Genomic DNA, 22,199 nt, shown 5'->3' on the forward strand with positions numbered 1-22,199 from the left:
CCTCGCTTCCCGTAGTAACCTTGGGTATATCCTGTCAGGCCCAGGGGACTTATCTATCCTGATGCTTTTCAAAATTTCCAGCACATCCTCCTTCTTGATATCAATCTGTTCGAGTCTATTAACCTGATTCACGCTGTTCTCATGAGCAAAAAGGACCCTCTCTCTAGTGAATACTGAAGCAAAATATTCATTTAGGGCCTCCCCCATCTCCTCAGACTCTAGGCACAAGTTCCCTCCACTATCCCTGATCAGCCCTACTCTCACTCTGATCATCCTCTTATTTCTCACGTAAGTGTAGAACGCCTTGGGGTTTTCCCTAATCCTTCCTGCCAGGGCTTTTTTATGCCCAATTGTAGCTCTCCTAAGTCCATTTTTGAGTTGTTCCTGGCTACCTTGCAATCCTCTAGAGCCGTGCCAGATCCTTGCTTCCTCAACTTTAAGTCAGCTTCCTTCTTCCTTTTGACTAGAAGCTCCACTTCTCTTGTCATCTAAGGCTCCTTCACCTTACCATTCCTTCCTCGTCTCAGTGGGAAAAATCTATCCAGCACTCGCAGAAAGTGCTCCTTAAACAATCCCCACATTACTGTTGTGCATTTCCCTAAGAACAACTGTTCCCACTTTATGCTCCTCGATTCCTGTCTAACAGCAGTCTAATTTCCCCTCCCCCCATTAAATACCTTCCCATACTGTCTGTTCCTATCCCTCTCCATGACTATGGTAAAGGTCAAGGAGTTGTGGTCACTGTCACCGAAATGCTCTCCCACCGAGACATCTGACACGTGGCCTGGTTCGTTGCCGAGCACCAAGTCCGATATGGCCTCGCCCCGAGATGGCCTATCTACACATTGTGTCAGGAATCCTTCCTGTACACACCTGAAAAAATCTGTTCCATCCAAACCATTTGAAGTAAGGAGGTTCCAGTCAATATTAGGGATGATGAAGTCACCAATGACAATAACTCTGTTACTTCTGCACTTTCCAAGATCTGCTGCCCAATCTGTTCCTCCATCTCTCTGCTGCTACTGGGGGGGTCTATAGAAAACTCCCAATAAAGTGACTGCTCCTTTCTTGTTAACTTAAAAACATGTGTGAATTTCCCAAAGCAAAGAAACCTGACAAGCTTTCAAATTTTAAGAATTTTACTGAAACAAACTAAAATCAACATCAACTTAAACATTACTTAGTAGGTAACTAATGCACTAAACTACACAAAAGATATTCCCTGCTAACCTCTTTATACAAATGTAAACCCCATGCCATGTTTATACATTAAACCACACTCTCAGTAAAAATGGAGGGCCTGACAGAATGACCTTGTCTCGCCTGACTCGGGGCAGGATCCAGATTTGCATATTTAAGTCTGCAGTTAGGCTCACTTAAATATGTCTACGCCGGATTCTCCCAAGGCCTGTGATCGAATGCCCACACCTCGGAGACCCTGCCATGGAGCTATTTAGCACTGGTCCACACAAACATGGACCAGGCATAATGGCATCTGGGATGGTGTGGGATCTCTGTGTCTATTCGACTACCTGTAACGCCGTATCATATACCAAATAACAGAAATTCAAGACTGGGCTTCTTGCGTTAAAAGCGATTTGCAACTTTTATTTTGTCAGCTGGTAGTGTCTACTGGTAAGCTTCAATTTTCATAAAAGTACAGAATGTAGGAAGGTCCGACTAGCCCTGCGGTAAGCTAGTCAGATGTATCGACTGTTGGTTCTTAGCAAATACAGACAAGTTGAATTGAATTTAAAATACAATTATAGTTCGTGGTAATTCAGCTCCGAATCAAAATTTACAATACAAAAATGAAACAAAAGAAAATGGTGGTTTGCAAAGCTAGCAATAGGTTTCAGAAATTAGGTGAGAATAGAAAAAGAGGTGAGGTCTCATCCCGACAATTGAACTCTTGAAAGCTTTAAAGTTCTGTCCCCTTTTTGGCTATGATTGGGTTTAAATAATTTATAGTTCATTCAATTCGAGCAAATGTCTGTCTGTCAAATTAAGAGATAAAAGCCTGGTGCAATTTCTGTATTTTTCTACTCAAAGAAAACCTTTCTCACCAATTAGCACTATGTGCTGACTGGTCGTGACCATCGAAACAAAACTAGGATTTCATCCAAGTTCTTTGTCAGACAAAGGGTCTTTTTGCAACATGACCTTGCGCAGACTCTAACAGTCTGAAAAAACAACTTACAAATCTGCTTATCTGATCTTTTCCCAAGCAGTCAGCTTTCCTTACTGTTATGGTTAATATATGACTTTAAATTTTAGTTAATATTATTTCTTTAAATAATTTCTTCCTCTAAACCTTTTTACCTCTGATAAAAGGGTGATTTCTTTCAGATGGTCACCCAGGCCATCGAAGGCCTTGGTCTTTATCTCTCCACAAGCTTCATTTCCTCACCAGCATTCTGCTTGAAGGTTAGGGTGGCACAGCGGCGCAATGGTTAGAACTGCTGCCTCATGAACCGAGGGCCTGGGTTCAATCCCGGCCCCATGTCTGTGTGAGTTTCACGACCACAACACAAAGATGTGCAGGGTAGGTGAATTGGCCACACTAAATTGCCGCTTAATGGGAAAAAAATAGAATCAATTACTTTAAAGTTTTAAAAAAGCATTCTGCTTGAAGGATAACACAAAAACATTCTTCTCTTCTGCTTGACATGGCAGGCATATGTTTTCGCCTGCTATAGCCGCACCTTCTTTGGGTCTTCTTCCCCAAGCCTCTGACTGACCATGGGAGTCTGTGAGTCTGTAATGCAGAAAAGAAAAGTTGCCTCATATTTTGTCCAGTGTTAAAACTTACACCTCATTTCCAATAAATTTTGACTTGGGCACCTGTACTCATGGCACTCCGGTGATCTGGCCTTGTGTCTGGGAAGACTTCATAGGAGGTCTTACCCAAATCCAAACTTCTATTTTACCCTGAATCAAAGAAGACAGTTTAAAAATTAACCATTTTATAAAGTCCAGCAGTCATAACACTGTAATCATACCAAACACGAAGGAGAATAGTTGTGGGCATTGGATGCCACTCATCTCAGCCTCAATGTAATGCTACAGGAGTTCCTTAGGGTAGTGTCTGAGGTCCAACCACCGTAAGCTACTTCATCCTTGATCTTTGCCCCATCATAAGATTAGAAGTGGGGATATTTGTTGATATATTAAAACAAACTTTATTATTAACACAGTATTAACCACGAAACATCACAAATACAAAATTTCAATTAACAGTTAAACAATTTTTTAAATAAAAGGAAACACTTTAACTACTAACTTACACCTTCTCTATCAAAGCCGATTACAGGTCAAAAGCCACTGAGAAATAAAGTTAGCAAATACAGGGATTCTTGCTGTGCTATTGTTTAGAGAAAAGTAGAATAAGAACAAAGCAGTATAAAGATGTTTTCCTGAGATATGGGTTTATTCATTGTGCCAGTGCAAAGTGTGTGTGTGTGTTATATGCAGGAAAGTACTGGAAAATGAAGATTAAAACCCTCAAAACCTCAAAGGCACATGAAGACTAAGCATGGCGGGTTCGAGGACAAACCTCTTGATTTTTTTCAACGGATGCAGTGAGATCTTAAATCATCAGCTGAAGTCCTCAGCAAAATTGTAATGTTGAATGACAGTATAAGTGAGATCGTGAGGACCAAGCAGGCTCACCTGTCACATTAAAGGTAAGTGAAAATAGGCTGTGAAGTTCGGGTGGTGTAAGTTGTGAAGGTCGGCCGGCATGGTGTCCGAAGGATAGCCGGTTGCCAAAAATGGGTCCCGGGCAAAAATGTTTGAAATGGATTAGGATGCTGAAACAATTCTTCTCCTGCCTCAATCACTTTGGACGAGCCCTCCAGGGCTTGCCAGAGACTGTGCCACGATTCATCATGGCTTGTTGACTAACATAGAACATAGAACATAGAACAGTACAGCACAGAACAGGCCCTTCGGCCCTCGATGTTGTGCCGAGCCATGATCACCCTACTCAAACCCACGTATCCACCCTATACCCGTAACCCAACAACCCCCCCTTAACCTTACTTTTATTAGGACACTACGGGCAATTTAGCATGGCCAATCCACCTAACCCGCACATCTTTGGACTGTGGGAGGAAACCGGAGCACCCGGAGGAAACCACGCACACAGGGGGAGGACGTGCAGACTCCACACAGACAGTGACCCAGCCGGGAATCGAACCTGGGACCCTGGAGCTGTGAAGCATTTATGCTAACCACCAAGCTACCCTGCTGCCCTTCTAATCCTTACTGCTGTGTATGCACCAAAATGTTAAGAGCGAAGCTTTTATTCTGCATTTTATACTGCAGGACCCTCCAAATTGCAGGATTTGGACATTGAAACAATCAGTGCCTTTGGGTTTTTGCATTTCATGCTTTCTTTGATGTAACATAACTTCCCACTCCTACAAATGTAACTCACAACTCCTGAACTCCAGAGAATACAATTGGTTGCCCATTACCCAGGTAAGTGATAGCAACAAAACAGTGCACTCGTATAGCACTCTGGACATGAATGCCGGAGTCTATCACGTCACTAACATGCTTTCCCTTTTCACTCCTGTCCCGGCTGCACCAAGAGTTCCTGGCTCAGCGAACCTAACCTCGATAAACGTGTGCCCAAACCTCTACATTTCAGTCCTGATGAATGACACCTGAAGTAGTGGGTGGTCAGAGATGGGTCTGGCGTGACACGGATAGAAATTGGGCCTTTGAAAAGTCCATTTGAGAAGTGGACTCCTTTCGGCTTGGAGCAGACATCATTGCCTCGTCAGGTGAGTGTCAAAGCTGTACATGTGGTTCATCTGTTAGCTGACCCTAGAATAGATGGCCCATCATGGGCTTTCCCTGTGGAAGAATTGTCATTGTTGCTGCCAAATTAAAGTGTACGCAACTGAACCATCAAACGTATGGAGTGAATTCTCAGGACTCACCCACTATCTGGTACAGATATTCTGCAGCCATGTAGTTAGATGCCAGGACATGTGGATGGATGAATGATGAACACCGCCATGCTGATTATCCCATCCACTTGCCTTTTTGCCACCCATCTATCAGGATGCACTCACACAGTTGACCTTTGAACAGGTCTCTCACAACTGCACACTGTCAGGGTATAACAGTATGATTAAGGGAGGAAACCAGTTAGGCTGAGAGTGGCCGTGACATGCTACTCTGGTGTCACACCAAGCATTTGTACAGAGACATTTGCTCCAGCACATCATTAACAGTGGCTGTTGATGGTGTGGTGAAAATGGTCAGTGTATATATGTGCACAAAAGTGAATGAGGGCATTATAAACTGAATGGCTCATCTTACATTTTTAATTATAGAATGTCACAAGGAGGAGATCTGAGGCAAGGGATGGGTCCAACTGCCCCACACTTTTTCTGATTAGAACCTTCCAGTTTGGGTGGAAGAGATCCAGATGGGGAGACCAGTCCTTTACCCCACTGGTCAGTGTAACCCACCTGCGACAACCAGGAAGACCTGGATTCAAATTGTGGCTCCAGCCACCCCCACACACCTGTGCAGGGCAACCCGACCCCATCACACCCACGTAAAATTAGAAAATGGCAGTGCCAACCTGCCACCCAGGCAGTGTCCCTGCCAGTTGGCAGTGCCACCTGGGCTGTGCTAGGCTAACACCCAGGTGGCAGTGCCAGGGTGCAATGCTGACAGTGCCAGGGTGCCAAGGTGGTATCAGCCATGCATGGGTGCCATTCTGCTCAAAGGGCATGTACCTGGGAGCCTCCGATTCCCTGGGAGACTCTCACAAGTGCCGTGCCATCTGGTCCCCATTTCAGGAGACCAGTACTGAACAGCACTCGCCCAAGGTCTCCAAGGCAAGTGAGATTGACCCTACGCCTCAGGTAACTCAGGAATCTGCACGTTAAAGTGAGAGTAGCTGTATCGCTTTAATATGTAGATTTGCTAAAATTGATCCCACCCACAATGGGCGGAATTCACATCACAACATCTCGGGAGATCACGTTAGATCTCTCAAGGCGTTGCAAGCCAGGTGGATCCCAGGAGCAGGGCCTCCCGACTTTTATCGGCTACGCTGCACAACAGCAAGCTGCTTTTCAGGAGCAGTGTGGCCATTAATTTACACCCACAGTCTTCATACAGAAATATATTCCAATTCCTTTGAAATTGAACTTCAATGAAAGGAAATGAATGACTGCATCTTTCATAGGTGCATAGAGAGTGAACTTAACAACCTTATCTCAGCATAAATGGAATGGTATCAGTCTAAATCTGATGTTGGTTCACTTGTCACCCCATTGACATTGGCACTCCAACCATTGCTCTGTAGGATTAGTCATAAAGGGAGCCTGCCTGTTTCATGTGGGAAGCCACTTTTATGTGTAAATTGGGATCTTATACACAGGGACCTGGAGCTTGACTGATATCAGTGGAACCAAAGCGATAGATCGTGGCATTTTAAATAAAAATTGCATTCAGCACATTTTGTTTTTTCCACAATCCTTTTTGCTGGCTTTAAAAGAAAATCGCACACAAGACTGGCTACCTCCCCAGGATGAATTAATTTCCATTTGAGAATGATGTGACCATCAATTCACTTGAGACACGTGAGGAAGTAAACTGTGGCTTTAATAGACTTACAACTGAGCCTGCCTGCGACCAGAAGAACTGAGGGTAGACTCATAAGACCGCAGCACTTTATACTTCCGTTAGTGTGAGGGGTCATGGGCTGGGCCATGGGCGGAGCCAAGGGTGGAGCCCTGTACAAGCTCCTCATCTCCCCCTGTGGGCAGAGCCGTGCAACGGCTCACAGACAGAGCCCACAAGGACACAATGATACACAGTGTGAATTAAGGATTATACATTCACCACAGAGAAACTTTACTCACTCCATTCAGTTATATGTTTTCAAGTTCACAAAATGTTGAGAGGTTGCAGGAATGCTAACAATTATGTTTTAAAATGTTTTTATTTTAATTTCCGAAGGAACGAGATTCTGCCCCTATATAACAGGATAATAAATTTCTATATTTTATAAAAGTAATTTTAAAATGAATTTATAATTGAGCTATTTGCAGGTGGGGGAACAACACTGTGATTTTAAAAATGTATATGTTTTGGCATAAACCCAATTAAAGCTGTGTTAATAAAAGCCACCACATTAAATATAGCAAGAAACATTTTTTAAACAAAATTTTATTTTGAAAAAATGTTACGTTTTAGAATGCTGCCCAATTATGCTGGTTTGTGGCAAAGTTGCCATGTGTCGATATGCAAATGAGCTTCAGCAGAATCTCAAGAGATAAAACACTTCAAATATTTGGGCACAATTTCTTCTGGATTGTGTCCACAGTGGAAAATCTATCCAAGGATCAGGATTGCAACTTTAAAGTAAAACTAAGAGTTCAGCAATTTGACCAGTGGGCGCACTAAAGGAATTAGGCTGCCTAAAAACGGCCTAAAGGAAAGTTTAACTTTTTTATTTTTGTGGTGTCAGGAGGTGTAGTGTTGCTGCACACAGTAACCCAGGCAGTGTCCCAGTGTCCCACCCTCTCTCTCCAGCAAGCTGCCTCAGAGTGCCAGGTTGGCATGTACAGTTTGTCTGCAGCAAGCAGACTCTTCAAGAGACCTGGGCTTGACAGCAATTACAATAAGGCAGTGAGCCTAGACGGCTATGTGCCAAAGATTGAAATGGCCCAATTAAATCATACAGTCTGGCTGAACATTGCTTTTCCCTCCTCAGTGCTGAATGGAAGGTCAATTAATGGCAACAGTACATCTTTACACTAACAATTCACACTTGGGTTGTAGCCACCTGGGGTGGCCACGTCCCGATTCCAAAATGGACACTCGCAAGGAGTGCAGGGAAAAACGGACAACACCAGAGAAAACATGCAGGTGCAAGGTTTCCTGTGTATTAAGATTTGCAGAACACAGACAGAACTGAAACTAATAGCCATTACCATATTAATGAGCTATCTCCAGGGACAAAAAGAAACATTGAAACAATCAAGACCAGGACAGACTCCCCGGCGCCAGTGGGAGTTAAAACAAAAGCAGGCCAACGGCCACATAGGGCCCGCCCAACGATCAGGGAACAACTCCAGTATTGGAGAAATCAATACGAACGATTGGGACATGGTCCAATTAATTGGGACCAAGTCCGGGGTCCGCCCAGAAGGGCGCGAACCCTCGGGGAATATAAAATAGAGTCCCCAAGTTCAGTTCGCTCTCTTGGAAGCTCGTGGAAGACCTCTTCACCTTCACCTTGGCTTTTGGCTCTCAGCGACGGGAGGCCTGCCAAGCACCAACCAAGTAAGTCTAAGGCCAACGCATGCTACGAGATAGGCGCTCCTAGCTACTATCCTATCCCAGTTTGAAGCCAGCAATATCAGAACCAGACAACGGCCATTGTTCCTCTGACTGAGTGGGCCACTCGAAGCTAAGTATAGGCTTTAGTAGTAGTTGTAGTTTAGCGAATAGAGTTTATGCATGAATAATAATTGACTGTGTGTGTAAATAAATGTGTATTGATTTCAAACTTACTAACTGGTGTATCGAGTTATTGATCAGTACTTGGCTTTGAACCCTGTGGTGGTATCAGAAAGATACCTGACGACTCTTGAGCAAAGGTAATTAAAACAGAGCAAATTAAGGGAAAGCATAACGAGCAACAGGTATCACATTGTGCTTGCTTGAGAAACCCACGCCTTGTGTAGTCCACTTCAAAGAGCCCGTTTGGTCTCTAAGTTGATGACTTTTCTTCAAGAAATACCCCTAGACTTTAGTCTTTAAACCGCTGACATACTGAGGTTCATTTTAAACCAGCTTGCCAGGTGGGAACCTCACTGAATTTGATGGAATGCAAGCTTTATATCTCATCCAATATTATTCTCAACTGAATCCAATAGAGTGTTAAAAAGGGGCGGGGCGTGGCAGCCCAACCTTCAGTTTTGTCAAGGGCAAAGAAGGCTACAAACGGGCCCACTTTCTGGCAGCTTAAAATGCAAGTTACATTTTCAATGGGCATCCCAATCCAACTGACCACTATCATCCCACAAACCTCAGAGGCCCAGGGCTGGATTTTAAGGTTCTTCGCTGGCGTGTTTGAGGGCAGACGTCTCATATAATGCAGGATTTGGCTTTCCCACAGCCTTCCTGCTTGCCCCCAACCTGTCTCTCATTTTACAGGGGTGTGGTCAGATGGTGAAGACATTGGCAGTACTGTTTGCCCTTGGCCTATTATGGCCCTTGTTGTGTTCTGTAGGATTGTCTTTGCAATGATTCATACAGAACTGCTGGTGACTTAACTAGAATGATGATTTATTGATTAACACATGGTAAGGTAACAATCAGAATGCTATACAGACTAAGTTACTGACTGAGTTACATAGATTCTCCCCTTATGTACGACTGTTCTGGTGTATGCTTACAACCTTCTGGTGAGTCTGCCACATAACGCAACCAAGGTCTGATGTCACCAGCTGGTTGGAGGTCGCATTACCAACTGCATACAATCTTATTCACAGACATATCATCACAGCCCTTAAGAGGACAATAAATGACTACCTAAGTGCCTCACTCCCCGCCCCCCCCCCCCCCCTCCTCCCCCCGCTACTTTACTTATGGCAGGGGGAAGCCCATGCCTAGCTGATAGCCCAGCAGCTTTTCACTGGGAGAGCTGGTGTCACACAAGGAGGAGAGGATTGGATTGGATTGGATTGGATTGGATTTGTTTATTGTCACATGTACTGAGGTACAGTGAAAAGTATTTTTCTGCGAGCAGCTCAACAGACCATTAAGTACATGGGAAGAAAAGGGAATAAAAGAAAATACATAATAGGGCAACACAAGGTATACAATGTAACTACATAAGCACCGGCATCAGATGAAGCATACAGGGTGTAGTGTTAATGAGGTCAGTCCATAAGAGGGTCATTTAGGAGTCTGGTAACAGCGGGGAAGAAGTTGTTTTTGAGTCTGTTCGCGCGTGTTCTCCTACCCGATGGAAGAAGTTGGAAGAGTGAATAAGTCGGGTGGGAGGGCTCTTTGATTATGCTGCCCGCTTTCCTCAGGCAGCAGGAGGTGTAGATGGAGTCAATGGATGGGAGGCAGGTTTGTGTGATGGACCTCCCATTGGAGGTTCTCCTGTGCACATCGGAGGAACCTCCCTACTGTCATACTGATATACATTAACAATCTGGAAGAATGAACTGAGGGAATTGTTGCTAAGTTTGCAGATGATACAAAGATTTGTAGAGGGACAGATAGTGTTGAGGAAGTGGTGAGGTTCCAGAAGGACTTGGCCAGACTAGGAGAGTGGGAAAAAAGTGGCAGACGGAATACAATGTGGAAAAGTGTAAGGTTATGCACTTTGGTAGGTAAAATAGAGGCACAGACTATTTTCTAAATGGAGAAAGGCTTTGGAAATCTGAAGCACAAAGTGACTTAGGAGTCCTACTTCAGAGTTCTCTTAAGGTTAATATGCAGGTTCATTTGGCAGTTAGGAAAACAAATGCATGTTAGCATTCATGTCAAGAGGGTGAGAATACAAGAGCAGGGACGTACTGCTGAGGCTGTATAAGGCTCTGTAGTCAGACCCCATTTGGAATACTGTGAGCAGTTTTGGGCCCTGTACCTAAGGAAGGATGTGCTGGCCTTGGAGGGAATCCAGAGGAGGTTCACAAGAATGATGCTGGGAATTAAGGGCTTATCATATGAGGAGCAGTTGAGGACTGTGGGTCTGTACTCAATGGAGTTTGGAAGGATGAGGGGGGATCTCATTGAAACTTACAAAATACTGAGATGTCTAGGTAGAGTGGATGTGGAAAAGATGTCTCCACTACTAAGAGCAGCTAGAACCCGAGGGCGCAGCCTTAGACTGGAGGGACAAGCCCATAAAAATTAGATGAGGAGGAATTTCTTCAGGCAGAAGGTGGTAAATTTGTGGAACTCATTGCCACCGAAGGCTCTGGAGGTCAGGTCGCTGCGGGTCTTTAAGACAGAGATAGATAGGTTTATGATTAATAAGGGGGTCGGGGGTTACAGGGAGAAGGCATATCAGAGAGAAGAATTTTGATGAAAGCATATCAGTCATGATCAAATGACAGAGCAGACTCGATGGGCCAAATGGCCTAATTCCGCTCCTATATCAAATGGTCATTTCCCCTTTTAACGTCCAGCCCACCTATCAAACACAGCCCCTACCTTTGTTGCCTCTCTTGCTGGGATCTGCGAGCTAGCCCTCATCGATATCTTCAGTTCAGCTTCCATAATGTCCCCTTATCTGCTTGCATCATTCACGTTTTGTTAATTTTGTATATACATTCACAAAGAAACTATGCAACAAAAAGGTCCAGTTCTAATTCCTTCTCAAATAAGGAGATAAACATGCAATTTACCTCAAACCAATGACAACATTAAGTCACATTCCACAACATCAGTGGGATTCAAACTATTAATAGTGATTCTGTGATTCTGCCATCTGATGATCTCTTTCTGTATCTTGTGTTTCCTCAATTACAAATTAAATTGTGGAGAATCTATCTCTGCACCATTTTGGCCTAATTTTAACTCTGTTTAAGTGAGTGGGCTTTGAATGTGTTAAAATCAGGCCCATTTGTGTCGGATTCGGCGGTGAAACATGTCTGGGGTAGGGCTGGTGGCCCGGAGACGAACATTGATTGATTCAAGGTTCCCCCACTCCACCTATTGCCTCTACTTGGCAGGGAGACCTAACATCATTTCTGCATCTGAAGAAGGTCAAGTTCACACCTGGGGTCGGTGGAGAGGTTCTATCTCAGATGGAAACCATTTATTTCCTTTTTTAAGGACTTAGTCACCATCAGTTATTAGGGGGTTTAGGTTAGTTCTTGTATTTTAGTTAATTAGTTATTGTGTGTTGTTTTTCCTTTTTTATTGTAATGTTTTGCCTTTTTTCCTGTTTGATTGTTTCGAGTTGTATTGACTATTATGAAAAATGCTTCAATAAACATATATTATATATTTAAAATCCGACCTATTGACTTAATTAAGAGCCTGAGTTTGCTGCCGATGTCCTGTATAAAGTATGAAGATGGCCTGCAAATCTGTAGAACAGTGATTATTCGACAACAGCACCATCTACAGTCCGAGCGTTAACAAGGATTCAGAAACAGCTTTGATTCTAGTTTTGTGCGAGAAGATGTGAGTTTTTAATCACCCTGACCAAAAGAAAAAGACGCCTGAACATGTATCCACAGAGTGCACAGGTAGAGCAATCTTACGGCACGGTAACCAGCCTTTGTCCGGATCTCCCAGTTTCAGTAGAGTGGGCTGATAAGACACTGCAACCCTCAGAAGTGGAATCAAAGTTGGAAAAAAATTCTCAGGCTGAAAAAACAGCTGTATCCCTTATAAACGTACCTAGATTTAAATAGAGGAAAGCACAGGCTTAGTTTGTGTTAGCCCTTTAAATGTTCTCTTGAAAAGAAACAACACATTTGAAACATTTCCTGCTGCTAAATCCCAGCAGATTACTTGTAGTCTTATCCACCAAAGTAAAAATGCATTGCAAGTATTTGGATATTAAACCTTTGGAGAACTGCCTTTTCAGAGGAGTAATCATTGGTATTAACATTCATGATTTTAACAGGGGAACTGATCACAGCTGCATTTGAGCTTGGGGTAAGTATTACCCTATTGTTTAAGAAATGCGCTCATTTAAGGCATTAGTGAAGATTAATTAGGCATGGACTAATATGGATTAATATAGTTTCCAATCACAAATTTCACTTATTTTTATTCAGTAAAATATGCTAAGATTTATTTCACTAATATTAATCCAATTAAGTAGAATTATAAGGAAATAGCTTTCTCGTGTATATACAGCTTATTATGTGGACATATTTTCCCAAAGCTCGAAAGAATGAAATAAATCAGGTTAACAGTTTTAATATGAGTTTTATGATTTAATGAACTTTAGATTTTAGTGCTATGGGGAACCTTCTTTATAACTCCCATAAACTGTCGCCATGGTGGTAATGGATAGCCCCAGAGCATCAACTCAGCACAGCAGAGAAGATTTTCCCTCCTGACTAGGCTTACGCCTTTCTTTTTCGAGGGGGCTGTTTGTTTTCCTCGTTTTCACATCTGCTCTATATTTTGAAACAGCGATTGAAAGTAATTTGTTAACCCTTCAACCCCGCCAGAGCAAAGGCAAATTTAAAAAAGGTCAAATCCCGAAAAGTATTTTGCTTAATCACGAGGGTATTGCAAACGGAAATACATGGAACTACAAAAATACATTGCTTGCCGATGCAATGCGAAAACTAAGGATCTTTATGTTCTGAACCTGGAAAATTCTATCAGTGCTGGAAGAGTTAAGTAGTTGAATGGATTGTGCCATCCTGTGGGATAAAGAGGTGGTGCAGGCCTGATGAGAGATGAAAAGTGTACCCTGTTTACACTGGTGCCTTCATGCTAGAATGAAACTAGTATTACTGCATGCTAATCTGTACCATGAAAACCTTCCCAAACTGCATACTTCAAACTCATCCAGCATTCCGTGATGCTACTTCTGGCATAAAGGCCTCAACCTGCTGAAAATTCAGCGGAGCTGCAGTATAAACCCCAAAACAGACCTGAAACTAATACAGATGATCTTTGCATCACATTTGCTACAAAGCAGCCCTTTTTTTTTACTTCATCAAACTGACTGCCCTCATCTCAATGACAAGGTACGATCAAATGATCCAGTGTCAGTAAATGTTAACCGGAAAGAAAATTCACAGATCCCGCCTTATGACGGGAAAAGCAAGCAGCTACAATACCCAAAAATTCAGTAACGCTCTCCACTCCTGTGCAAATGGCTTAAACATCTATAACAGGGCTGTGGCGGAAATGAGAATAAAATGGAGAAAGGAAGTGAGGGAGAGGAAAGAGGGCCAACTCACTTCATTATTGATCGTTCTTTACTTGGATATAGGAAATATGTACAATGTTAGTGTTAAACTTGTTTACTATAATTGCCTCCCGGCATTCCTCTGTAGCTCAGGGATCAAAAGAGAGAGGAAAATTACTGAGTGGCTGCAGAGGTGCACAGCTGAGAGCTTAAAATGTAGACGGGGCGGTTCCACTCACTTCACCATTGGAAACTGAATTCTGAGCCGGGATTAATCAGGAACATGACAATGGTGATGGCGTCTGTTTGATGTATTACACAGTGCCAAATGTCGACAGCCAGTGAAATCAAAGTCAGCGGCAGAATACTTACACTGAGGGGCAGATTCCGAGGATGTGGGTTAGTTTTAAATACACAAAACAAAGTTAAAATGCTTATATTTACATTTGCAAAGTGCCTTCAGTGTGAGAAATGCAGGAGGCGCCTATTTTTCCTGATAGTCAATGAACAACTGGGGTTATGGGGTCACGTGAGAAGTGTGTTATGCAGAAATATTTTTCCATTGCATAATCTTTTGTGAGAAACGTTGAAACTTATTTTCCCTTTTCCTCTTTATTCACTTTCACGCAAACGGTCTCAGTTGCGAACTGAGGTTATTAATGCCACTGACTTCTCTATCGCCAGCACAAGGGTTTGGTAACAATATAGCTTTTAGTGGAATGAGATAGTCAATGCCAATTCCCCTGTGCCCTGGAATGGACTGCTCCATTATTATGCATCTCTGTAGGTTATGAAAAGTGTTAAAAAGCTCATTCCAAACATGGCAAGTATTTACAAGTGGGAGGCACACCTCTGGCTTGGCTCCCTCTGCTGTCCCCACTGGAGTGACACAGAATATAGATGCTGCTGGCAAACTGATTTTTGAGAGAGAAAAAAAATCACTTGCATTTGAGTAGCACCCTCCATGACCCCAGGATTTCAGCTAATGAAGCAATTTTAAAGTGTAGTCATTTGTAATGGGGGCGGCACGTTGGCACAGTGGTTAGCATTGCTGCCTCACAGAGCCAGGGACCCGGGTTTGATTCCCACCTTGGGTGACTTTCTGTGTGGAGTTTGCACTATCTCCCCGTGTCTGCGTGGGTTTGCTCTGGGTGCTCCGGTTTCTTCCCACAGTCCAAAGATGTGCAGGTTCGGTGGATTGGCCATGCTAAATTGACCCTTAGAGTGACGTTACAGGGCTGGGGATTAGGCCTAGGTAGGGTGGTCTTTCAAAGGGCCGGTGCAGACTCGATGGGCCAAAGGCTGCTTTCTGTAGTGTAGGGATTCTATGATTGTATGTTGGAAACATGATAGGCAATTTATGCACAGCAAGTTTGAACAAACAATGAGCTGGTATCTCCGTTCTGGAGACTGAGTGATCAATACAGGCAAAGAGACTGTTAAAGAGCTCTCTGTCTTCTTCGAATAGTGGTAAGGGATCATTTACATTCACTTAAGAAGGCGAACGTCGCTGTAGCTTGGGGTCTCACAGGAAGACAGTATCTCCGACAGTGCAACACTCCTTCGGTAGTGCACTGGAATGTATGCCTGAATGTCAAGTCTCTTTAGTGCAACTTGGATCCATAGCCTTCTGCTTCACAAGCAAAAGCGTTACCCATCAAGTCACAATTGGCACCAACCACAAAGTAGAAACACAAAATCCTTCTTCAGGTCACTCTTAGGTTACAAATTCTTCTGTGCTCCTCAAAATATTAAATACCATTAGACTAATTAGCACAACTTGTATTGTGTCTTTGAAATATAATAAAATGTTGCCTTGGTGTTTCCTTAAGAGAAAATGGAATGTTAAAGTGTTAGAATTAGATGAGTCAGTGATAAAAATGTGCTTGAAAAGAATCATTATGAGGAGGGTTTAAAGACAGCAAGGGCACTGAATGGATGAAGAAGTTTCGGAAGGGAGTTAAGGTTTAGCTTGAAGCTCTCCGACCACGATGAGCTAGATATGGGTAGGGGTTATGCACAGGATATCAGAACCAGGAAAAGTTACATCAGTGAGGGCTAAGGCCAGAAATCCAATCCAAGCCTGGCTGATGATTGGGGTCATCAAGGATACACTATGTTGCCAAGAATAATGGACACATATTCAGCTTTACACTGCTTCGGGTCAGATGAAGAGTCGTCCCTGCAACCCCCTTGGACTGGTGTAGAAAATTTAAATTGTTACACTACATCATTAGTGATTAAACATTCCTTGCCAATGACCATCAGTCTATTGCTGTCATCACCGAACATAGACAAGTGGTTAAAATGAACAGATACTTCGTCTGTCAGGTTTCCGGGGAGACAGGTAAAACTAAATAGATTCATTGAGGCATTCAAAAGCAAGAGTCTCTGGGCTCAGTGTAGACATGTCCTCACAAAGAATAAGTGTGGTACTGCCAAATCTGGAGGCCCCTGGTTATCCAGAAGCATACAAGGTAAGATAAAGCAAGAAAAGAAATCTTATGACATTCGCAGAAAGCGTAATACTGAAGAAAGCCTGGAGGAGAACAGAAAGTACAGGGGTGAAGTATAAAAGGAAATGAGGAAAGCAAAGGGAAAAAATGTTGGCAGGTAAAATCAAAGAAAACCCAAAGATGTTACCAGCACATTAAGATCAAGATAATAACTAAGAAAAGGGTAGGATCTATCAGAGATATACGTGGTTACTTACATGTTGATGCTGAAGATGTGGGCGGAGTTCTCAATTAGTACTTCATCTGTGATTTCACTAAGAAGAAGAATGATGTTGACATTCTAGTTGAAGGGGAGGAGTGTTAAATACTGGATACAGTAAGTATAGTGAGCGAGGAAATGCTGAAGGGACTGACATTCTTGAATGTGGATAAGTACATAGGTACCCAGGGCCAGATGGATTGTATACCAGACTGTTAATGAAAACAGGGAGGCAGGAATAGGAGATGCTCTGAGGATCATTTTCCAGTCTTCACTAGATACAGGCAAGGTACCAGAGGATTGGAGGTCTGTGAACGTTGTACCATAATTTTAAAAAGGTGCGAGAGATAGGCCAGAAAATTGTAAGCTGCTCAGTCTGACTTCAGTAATGTGCAAATTATTGGAATCAATTCTGAGAGACAGTTTAAATTGCCACTTCGAAGGACACGGATTGATCAGGGATAAAAGGGAGAATTTTATCTGAAGGAAGCAGCTCCACAATCCAAAAAGGGAAGACAAAGAACAAAGAAAAGTACAGCACAGGAACAGGCCCTTCAGCCCTCCAAGCCCGTGCCGACCATGCTGCCCGAATAAACTACAATCTTCTACACTTCCTGAGTCCGTATCCCGCTATTCCCATCCTATTCACGTATTTGCCAAGATGCCCCTTAAATATCACTATCGTCCCTGCTTCCACCACCTCCTCCAGCAGCGAGTTCCAGGCACCCACTACTCTCTGTGTAAAAAAAGCTTGCCTCGTACATCTACTCTAAACTTTGCCCCTCGCACCTTAAATCTATGCCCCCTCGTAATTGACCCCTCTACCCTGGGGAAAAGCCTCTGACTATCCACTCTGTCTATGCCCCTCATAATTTTGTAGACAAAAAGACCCCGAAGATAGAAAACGCGATGCCGCCCTTTGACAAATTTATTTTAAAAATCGGGCTACCCACTCCCACCCGCAGTGCATTATTGGGGTCAATTACCTTGGTAACAAACCTAATTGAACCTTGATTTAAATATGGTAAGTGGGCTAACGATTTTGATAGTCACCCAAACCCTGTTTTATGGGGGTGAGCGCAGAGGTGGGTGGGAAGATAGTGGAACCCACCTTCTAGAATCACGACAGTGCAGAAGGGATCCATTTGACCCATCAAGTCTGCACCAACCATCTGAAAGTGCCTAGCTAGGCCCACTCCCCTGTCCTATCCCAGTAACCCCACCCAACTGCTGATCTTCAGGAGGAAATTGGAGCACCCAAAGGAAACCCATGAAGACAAGGGGAGAACGTACAAACTTCACACAGACATTCACCCAAGGCCTGAATTGACCCCGGGTTCCTGATGCTGCGAGGCAGCAGTGCTAACCACTGTGCCACCGAGACCCTCCCACTCTGAACACACATTTATAAAATGTAGCCCCATATGTATGATTACACTTCATAACCTCAATGCCCAACTTAAAAATGACATTGCATTGAGCGATCATTCTCTTCCTCATTAATTTGAATACAAGTAGAGAATTTCTGCTACCTTTTTTTTCAGTGAAGCACTCTTGGGTTTGAGTCAGAGATCATGGGTTTAAACCCCAATGAAGAAACCTGGGCACATATTTTAAGATGACAGTTTAGCGCACTGCTAAGGGACTGCTGCACTGTCTAAAGCTGTTGTGTTTTAGATGAGGCATTGGACTTGCCTCTGAGGGGGGTCTTAAGAGATCTTATGATAATATTCAAAGAGTAACAGGGAAGTTGGCCGAGCCAATGTTTATCTACATCACTAAAGCCGATTATCTGGTTATTTATCTTGCTCTTTTGTGGGACGTCACTCAAAGGGTAGAGTAGCACAGTGGTTATGTTCCTGGATTAGTAGTCCAGCGACATTCCACAATGGAATGAGGGGAATTTAAATTCAGTTAAATAAATTAATCTGGAATAATAAGTTAACAATGAGGACCATGAAACTGGTGGATTGTTGCAAAAGTCTAACTTGTTCATTAATATCCTTTGGAAAAATAAACCTGCTTTCTTTACCTCAATTAAATGTGATTCCAGGTCCACAGTGCTCTGAAATGGTTTGGCAACTCAGTTGTATCAAAACTGCTGTGACAGATCTCAACGGTCCAAGATGTCATCTCACCATTACCTTCTTAGGGGCAATTAGGGATGAGCAATAACTGCTGAGTTTATCAGTGCTGTATACATCCTACAAATGAAAAAAGGAAAGGGCTAAATTCAGTCTGCCCCATTTGAATGCTAACATAATTTACACTGTGAAAAAAAATGGCTCATTAAAAGATTTGATTAATTATGTAGACGATGATACTTTTGGTCAAAACTCACTTGCTGCCCTTTGATGATAGGCTAGTAATGACACAATTCAATCCAGATCAGTTACTTTTCATGTACATGTCTTGAATAGCTCCTTTGAATCTTTACAGAGCAATTATTGCGGATTAGCAGTGATGTACTCAGACCAATATTCAGCCTGCAGTACAAGCTACCTAACCCATGTTATCCAAAGCAGATTAGTTTTTTTTCCTCTTTCCTATCAGCATTTCAGATTCATAAGTTACCAGATGTTGTGGTGCTTTTCTCTATAACATAACCTAAAATATATATTTAGCGAAAATAATACAATGTCCAGATGGTTATTTTATTTCACAAGAATATAATATCAAAGGAAATGTGAAGCAATAAGTAAGTGAAAAAATATTTCATTATGCATTTATCAATAAAAACCATCAGTTTATATCAAAACCTACCACTAACTTAGAGAATTTCTCAAGATTAGTTATATTTTGTTTATTTTTTTCATAACCTTCAGTACACTTGTCTGATTGCTAATACATCTCATTGACAGCCCTGCCAAGGAGAATTCATTCTTAGGGCACTCAGATAATAGGAATAATTGTTAAAAACATTTGATACCATGCATGTTAGGTGGAATTTTGACAAGCATGACTAAACTTTTATTTTATGCGCCAGTATTTGCATTTTCAGCAAACTTTTACATCAGCGTGCAAGAAATAGCCACAGACAGGAAATTGAAAAGGCATTTCCTTGCCAGGTAGTGGGCTCATACACAAAAAGGTCACTTCATTGGGAACCCCTGCTCCGTCAATGCCATATATCTTATTTACTGCAAATGGCAGTACATCATTTCCTCTGTACGGTCTCTGAGTGTTAACGTTTTTACACCAATGTTTGTCCCCGGAGTTGCTTTAATATTCTTCCCTTGTGCGTCCATTAGGCACTGGATGCCAAAAGAAACTGCGATGCTGTTACTAATGAGGAGTAAAATAAAGTGTTGACAAGTTGCACCAGTAGCATGATGTAATGCAAATTATTTTCCTTCTCATGTTTATTATTGGGCTTCAATAAAGGTTGGGTTTTTATGTTTTTTAAACCTTTTGGTACCACTGTGCTAAATCTTCAGGATTACACCAATGATAGTACATGGAATGATATTTTTTAGCTAAAGAGCAGTTTCTCTTCTCTCTGCTTAATCTGCTATGACAAACTAATGCTAACATTTTATTAATAAACTGAATTTCACTTTGCCTTGTGAAGGTTTATTTAGCTGAGTGAGAGGGTGCAGAAAGAAAAATCTTGCAATCCTAGGATTGTACCATTTTCACAATTTTCATGACTTGATGTTTACATTATATAAATATATTTTCGAAAAGGTATGAATGCAACTGATATTATATTTTAATTCATTCATCTTAGTAATATTAGAGTTACTTTGAGCTGTTACAAGCCATCGCAAATAATCCCCTTACTATTAGGCTCTTGCATCATTGAAATTCACTTTAAAATAGCAGTCCCCAAATTTGTCTAAATTAATAAGCTGCCTGTTTGTGAAAGTGCTGCATCTCAGCACCAGCCCTAATCCAGAAAATACCCTGTGCTCAGTTTTTTGCTAAAAAGATGCTTTAGCCTAATATGCAACACTAGACGCCTTGTTCAAAAATGTTGCCTGCTAAAGATATTCCCCCCTAACACGAGCAGTATAACATTGCATGTTTAGAATGACAAATATTTTAAAGCTTTTGAATATGTATAATCACAAAATTTCTTTTGGCTTAAATTGATGTAATGTAGTGACATTTTGGTGCCTTTTGATCCAATTTCAAATATACTTATTCCCTACATAGGAAGATTTAAATAGGAACATGCCTGAATACAAATAATGTACATAATTTATGAAGTACATGTCTCTAGGGAGCATGACAGTTCAAGTGTCAGATTCATCCTGCTGACAATACATACTCACGGCCAGTACACAAAGTGAACCCTGTCTATGGTAATGGACTGAACATTGACCTATTGATTGAGTGGTACAAGACATCATACAATATCAGCTGGGTCTTTCAAATTTCATTTGGTGCGTGACATGAATTAACCTTCGGAACCTTTCATGTGCACTCCGAGCTCCGACAGTTAAGTTCCAGATAATACTCAGCCATGTTAGTTTGCTGGTCAAAGTAAAACATTACTTTAATGGTAGCAAACTCTGCCCAGTTTAAATAACTAAAGCTGTCAGTTAATACAGCATGCTTCATTAGTCTGGTGTGCTTGTAACATATGTCATCCTTATAGAATTATGCTTTTAATTGGAAAACATATAAAGTAAGTTGAACTATGAAAACTAAATCATTTGGGAAAAATGCTTTTTTATATTTATAATAATAATGTTCAGAGCAGCTTAAGAAGCTTATAAAATGATCGGTTAAACTCTAGTAGATAAATTACAATTAACAGATTAGTTTGTGTAATTATGAAGGAAGGCTATGTATGAACTGTAAAACTATGCACTCAAAATAAAATTATTATTATACACATAATAGATTCCACTTCCATAGAAATAAATAAGAAAAATTGTTTGTTATTTAAAAAAAACAAGTGATATACCGTTAAATAGATGGCATTTTCAGATCTCACTTAGGCCATTGACTGCTGCTTTGAGTGGAACCTAGGTGTCTAGTCAACAGAGAGGAAATGTATAACGCTCGAAAAAACTCCAGCTCATAATTAGAGGGCGCAATTCTCCCACAACATTTCTAAGTGTGGTCTCCGGCGAGAAACACGGTGCGATTCATGCCGGGTGGATCGGCATGATCCAGATTGCAATCCACCCACACATAGGAATTATATTGGAGGGGAGCAAGTTTCGCAACATGCCGGCTAGCCCAATCTCAAAGTCACAGTAAAGGACCCCAGCCTTCAACACCATCACCAATGTCAGGGCTTGAGTGCCCCCCCCCCCAACCACCAAACACGCCATGATCAACCCCCTCCAACCCCTTTCCCCCACTCCTCGCCCCCACCCCCCAAGGATTTAAATATGCTTGTCTGGTTCACGCCCAGCGAGGGAGCATTGTGCACTGTTTGGCACCCAGCGCAAATCCTGTTTCGGGGTTCTCCTGGTATTCCCCTTACATAGCAGGATTTCCGCCAGGGGCAACGCAATTGGAGATTCATCCCCCCCCGAGTGTTAATGGATTATATCACAGAGGTGGTCTGAATCAGATTCTCAGGTATGCAACCTGAAAAGATGCCATGAGGATTTGCAATGTTAAAAGTCTACTGCTA

The 22,199-nt window shown here is 42.2% G+C and overlaps 2 long non-coding RNA genes across 5 annotated transcripts; one reads left to right on the plus strand and one right to left on the minus strand.

Annotated features, from left to right (window-relative positions):
• Positions 1-1,582: 1,582 nt before the first annotated feature.
• LOC119954391 lies at positions 1,583-19,055 on the minus strand. 4 transcript variants are annotated; one of them, XR_005458233.1, is made up of 7 exons: positions 18,945-19,055; positions 18,636-18,807; positions 16,602-16,658; positions 12,273-12,411; positions 11,215-11,345; positions 2,845-2,931; positions 1,583-2,758 (listed from the first exon to the last, which is right to left on the minus strand). It is a non-coding gene; the product is annotated as an uncharacterized LOC119954391 (long non-coding RNA). The 4 variants fall into 4 exon arrangements; XR_005458230.1 differs by lacking the exons at positions 11,215-11,345; positions 18,945-19,055 and having other exon boundaries at positions 18,636-18,767; XR_005458236.1 differs by lacking the exons at positions 11,215-11,345; positions 18,945-19,055 and having other exon boundaries at positions 12,215-12,411; positions 18,636-18,767.
• On the plus strand, positions 13,997-19,928 carry LOC119954416. The gene is made up of 2 exons (XR_005458241.1): positions 13,997-14,287; positions 18,657-19,928. It is a non-coding gene; the product is annotated as an uncharacterized LOC119954416 (long non-coding RNA).
• The last annotated feature ends 2,271 nt before the right edge of the window (positions 19,929-22,199 follow it).

This window comes from Scyliorhinus canicula, chromosome 2, assembly GCF_902713615.1.
Source record: "Scyliorhinus canicula chromosome 2, sScyCan1.1, whole genome shotgun sequence".
In the NCBI taxonomy this organism is placed as follows: domain Eukaryota; kingdom Metazoa; phylum Chordata; class Chondrichthyes; order Carcharhiniformes; family Scyliorhinidae; genus Scyliorhinus; species Scyliorhinus canicula.